Raw genomic sequence first — 5,470 nt, forward strand, 5'->3', positions numbered from 1 at the left:
AATCTCATGCCAAGATTCCACAGAAAGTATGCCGGTCAGTCGGATTCGGGCCTTCCGGTCCAAACAGTATCCATTTTGGGTCAATTTTGGATATATTATTCCTGAAGTCAAATAAATACCAAAACTTGTGGAACTCATTTGATATAATGGTTATCACATGGTTATGGCCCATATTTCATGAAATCAAGCGGAGCGTTGGCGGCGAAAATCATCGATATCGACCGCCAACAGTATACATGCCCTTCGTCCGGGTTTGGAGTCGTTCTTCGCTCCACCCCTGACTAGAGACCATTTTTTGACCAAAGCTTTAGCTTTTATGATGGTCATGTCGAGAAAGGATCCTCCAGCAGCAACATCGATATGGGCTCGTGATGTCATTGTTAGCCCATTGTAGAAGCTTTGGAGGATGAGCCATTCATCCATCCCATGGTGAGGACAGGCTATAATGTATTCTTGCAGCCTTTCCCAAGCTTTCGGGATGGATTCCATTCCTGTCTGCTGGAAACTTGACATCTTCCCACGCAGGGCATTCGTCTTGCCTAGTGGGAAGAACTTTGCTAGGAATGCCTTGGAGAATTTGTCCCAGGTGTCGATGTCTTTCTTCTTGTAGAACCACTATTTCGCCTTTCCCAGCAGGGAAAAGGGAAACAACCTCAGCTTGACAACATCAGCGGCGACACCCCATATCACTACGGTGTCACAGAGCTCCAGAAAATTCTACATGTGTGCATTAGCATCCTTATTCGACTTGCCATAGAATGGGCTAGCCTGCACCATGTTGATGAGGCTGGATTTGAGTTCAAAGTTGATGTCCCCAATGTTGACGTTGGGTCCAGTAGCCACATTGGCGGCATAGGGGATGGAGAACTCGCGGAGAGTCTTTTCAGCCATAGCCTCAGGAACAGTTGGTGCCTATGAACTGGGTTTCTGTACCGGAAGAGTAGCGGGAGGAGGAACGACGCGAGGTCGTGACCTTCTCATAAGCTTCTCTGGATTTTCTGTGTAGTTTTCCGACAGGGAGAAACCGTTCATACACTACCCCTGTCTTCTTTCAAATCAAAAATAAAAGACGACATAAAGTGACATTAGCCTGAAAGAGTAATGATTATATCTTGAATACGAAGCCTAGATTAAAATCAGCACAACAACTTTGTTCACATGCCATCGCTGGCAATGGCGCCAGAAATGCTGGTCGGCATTTCTTAACGTCGCCACCAGGGGGGTTAGTTCCCGGTAACGGTGCTAGAAATGCGTGTTGACTTTCCTTAGCGTAATCACTAGGAACGGGGGTGTTAAGCCCATCCCTAGCAACTGCACCAAGGTTTGCCACTCTCGTGGTATAGTCTATACGATTACAGATGGGATCCGCAAGCGCACGGATATACCGTTGTAGCATTTCACCCGGAGAGTAAGGGTATTGTTATTTATATTTTCCCAAAGGATGGCAGTGGCAAAGGTACTGTACTTAACATTAATCATAACATCGTTCCTCAAGTAATAGGCAAAACTCTAGCAGGGGTAAGCCATGATAAAGAAGATAAATCAGGGTAATGTGACACGACCACACATCCAGCACCCAAGGAAGAAAGAAAGAACAAACGAATAAAAGAGCGAACTAAACTTCCTATTTCAAGTTAGCTGGAGCTTAGGCTAGGTTAGGTGCCCTAGTGTATCTGTATCTATTCGAAGCAAAGGTTATGTTAGAATATGGTTAGGGCTGCAGGTGCCAGGAAAATGGGATAGCGGGGAGAAGGCCCTGCACTGGAGAACGTGCAATCCCGTTACCTCTTTGCATGAACTCCTACACCAAACCCGAACGTCAGGGAATTCATTAAATGCAACAACTGTTGTTATGCCAGATGGACATGGCTGTCACCTCATACCGTCTACCCCGGTCACACCGTGGAGCACGGTCATATCCGAAGGATCCCGCATACCCGAGCACCATGCCCGTGTATGAGGTCACTACTCTAGTGTCCCCAGGTTTCCCATCCTACGGATGGACAAGTAAAACACTAGAGCAAGCCCGAAAGCACAATGAACCGTTATCGGTACCCGGATCATCTGGCCTAACCATATTCTTCACACAACTCATGATAAACATAAGCATGGATTGATAAACTATCGAGATAGCATAACAACCATGATCAAGGTCTATATTATGAATAGACTACTAACAGAAAGAATACAAAGTCATACCGAGAGTCGAGGATCGCTCAATGACTCCGAGGAAGACTTGATTCGCTAAAGGAAAACTAGCCTAACTCCACTACCCTACACTATGAGCAAGAGAGAGAGAGCCTTGAGTGAGAGAGAGAGAGAGAGAGAGGGAAATGGTGTGTGTGTGTGTGTTGAGAGGGGGGTGGAGAGGCCCTATTTATAGTCTTGGAGGTCGGTTCCCGCCAAATGCATAGATGGAAGGTAATCAAGTGCCTTGGCCACGACTCCTCCTTGAAATGCACCTGGATGGGAGGCCAGCCAGGTTCGGCCGACCAGTGGGGTCGGTCGGCCCCACCTTGCCTTCTCTCATCCTTATCCTTCTCTGGCATGCTGACTAGTGAGCCCTCAACCTTATCCTTTCGTGCATCTTTCATGGGGCCCCCATTTGCTCTGCCAGGTGGGCCCTTCTTGTAAGGGAATGTCACCGATTGCAATCTTCTGTGTAGTTGTGTAGTGTCTTCGTTGTGTTTTCTTCTTATTTTGCTCTTGCTCCTCTAAAATCGTACAAACTCCAAAATAACTATGGAATTAGGTTAGTGATACAAATATGCGAGTAAGGTGTATAGTTTTCCGTTATAAATGAGTCTAGTTGACGGTCAGAAATGGTACTTAACGACCGTCAACAAACACTCTCGCCTACACTAGGTGTTGGGTATTTTAACAATGCGAATTAGATCCGCAAGCGCACAGATATCATTGTAGCTTTCACCTGTGAGTATTCAAGGGTATCGTATCCACAGGGAATGTGTGTGCACTAACTCCTAACTCAGTCGACCCAAGGACACACCAAGATTAAGTGGCAAGGCTGGAGATGGTTCATGCGGTAGCACTAAAGATGAGTTAAAGGTCGATCTCTCGGGTAAGACTCGCTTCGAGCACCGGCTTACCCCTGAAATAGTCAGGAGACTCCGGCCAACGGCTCTATGCTATATCTGAACGTGGAGGACTACTAAGGACCAACAGGACTGTCACCACCTACGGCCTACCTCACAGACTGTGGGATATAAGGCAAACGAAGGTGACCCTTAGCATAGACACCACGCCTACGCTACTGATTACTACTGCAGTCTAACTATGTCTGATATCCCGCAGCAAACTACAGCAATTCGTATAAATACGGAGCGACGAACCCGCGAGTAAGAGAACTGATCTCACCTATACGAAAGTACTATGCAATACAAGAATCATAAATACTAACTTACTCATACCAGAGGAAGCCAGCATCCATAGAGGTACAATTTGGAGAAGAGCGCCGACAGGCCGGCGCCCCTCTGAACTACTCCTCAACCTCCTGCTACTCTAAGCACAAGCCTAGGCAGCGCCTCGCGTTTGCAATGGAGCTCTACATCTCTTGTGTGGTGTGTTCAATGGGGGGCTCTCCTCCTCCTTATGTAGCCTCTCCAAAGGTAGATCCACGGTTAGACTCGCGAGGTGGTACTATGCACGCCCGGGTTAGATGTAGGGGAGCCGTGGGAGACTGCTGGAGAAAACTGGGCCCGAATGAGCCCATTAAGGGGTCGGGCGACCAAGGGGTCGGCCGAGCCCAAATGGAACTCCCCTGGGCCTGCCTTTCTTTGGACAGCTGATAGGTAGGCCCTGGTCTTGATCCTTGGGTGCATCTTGCTTGTCACGCCCATTTCGACTAGTTTGTGGGCCCTTCTTCTAAGTGAAACATAGGTGCAAGATATTCTATGCATTTCTTCTGTGTTCACTTGTGTTTTCCTCGTTTTACAGATGTGGGCGCCTGCAAATGATAATTCACCAAAACTCATGGAATTCGATTAGTCATAAGCCCTATAACTAAGTTTGGTGATTATTGAACATGAAATGCTGCAGGAGTTGACGGCTGATTTTAGGACTTAACAGCTATCAACACTAGGTTTTAAGTTTCAATTTCTATTTATTTTTAAATTTTCAAGCGTCAAGAAATATATGGGTGATATTTATTTATACCTTTTTTAATGACTTTGCATATATAGAATTGATAGAAGATATGTTTACGATGATATCATATAATACTAATATATACAAATTTTTTACATAAATATATTTTGGTTGCATCTGGTTTATTGGAAAAATTTTGTATAATTATTATCATTATTGTTATTATCACTATTCTTTAGAGGGCCCCAACTCTAATCGCTCACCCTGGGCCCCCAAATTCTCAGGACCGGGCCTGCTTTTCCGTAGTGGAATAGTTGAGATGAGCTCCTATAAGTGTCTTGCTGGCGTACACGATCGCGTGATGCTTTTTGTGTTTTGTTTGTCCAAGTACGGCCCCCACCGCATAATCAATAGCATCACACATGATCTCGAATGGGAGCTTCCAATGCGGGGGTTGTATGATTCGAGTTGTGATGAGTGTCTTCTTGGGGTGTCAAAGGCTTTGTGGCACTCGTCATCAAAATGGAAAAGAACCTCCTTGGCAAGTAGGTTCGTTAGGGGTCTGGCGAATTGGGAGAAATTGGAGATGAATCGCTGATAGAACCCTGAGTGACCTAGGAAGCTTCGGATTCCATTCACGTTGGTGGGAGGCGGGAGTCGCTCAATGACTTCGATTTTCGCCTTATCCATCTCTATTCCTCTTTCGGACACTAAGTGCCCTAAGACGATGCCTTCTCGAACCATAAAGTTCAACTTCTGCCAGTTGAGTACTAGGTATTGATTCGCTAGACAATGATCGAAAGTCTTCCCGTAAACCGAGGAGTCATCAAAGAAGACTTCCATGATTTCTTCGATCATGTCCGAGAAAATGGACATCATGCACCTTTAGAACGAAGTAGCTGCATTACACAACCCAAATGACATTCGTCGATAAGCGTAGTTCCATAAGGGCATGTGAACGTTGTCTTGCTTTGATCATCAAGATGGATGGGAATTTGATGGTAACTGTTGGCGATCGACTTCGATGGTTTTCGCCGCCAACATTTCGCCTGATTTCATGAAACATAGGTCATAATCATGCCATAATTATCAAAACTAATGAGTTCCACAAGTTTTGGTGTATATTTGATTTCAGGAACAACATATCCAAAATTGAGCCAAAACGGACAATGTTTAGACCGGAAGGCCCGAGCCCGGCTGACCGGCATACCAACTATGGTATTTCGGCATGAAACTTTACCAGAGTGGTCCTAAGGACAAATCAAAGCCAACCAATAGGGATCAACTCAGAATTCACAAGTTAAGACTGGAAGGCTTGAGACCCAAAGCCCAAAGGGAAGACGGGTCCACATTCAGTGCCACACTC

General features: G+C 45.8%; 1 non-coding gene across 1 annotated transcript; it reads left to right on the forward strand.

The window, feature by feature from the left end:
- Positions 1-421: 421 nt before the first annotated feature.
- Positions 422-528, forward strand: LOC120663112. The gene has a single exon (XR_005670335.1). It is a non-coding gene; the product is annotated as a small nucleolar RNA R71 (small nucleolar RNA).
- Positions 529-5,470: the final 4,942 nt, after the last annotated feature.

This window comes from Panicum virgatum, chromosome 2N (assembly GCF_016808335.1).
Source record: "Panicum virgatum strain AP13 chromosome 2N, P.virgatum_v5, whole genome shotgun sequence".
Lineage (NCBI taxonomy): Eukaryota > Viridiplantae > Streptophyta > Magnoliopsida > Poales > Poaceae > Panicum > Panicum virgatum.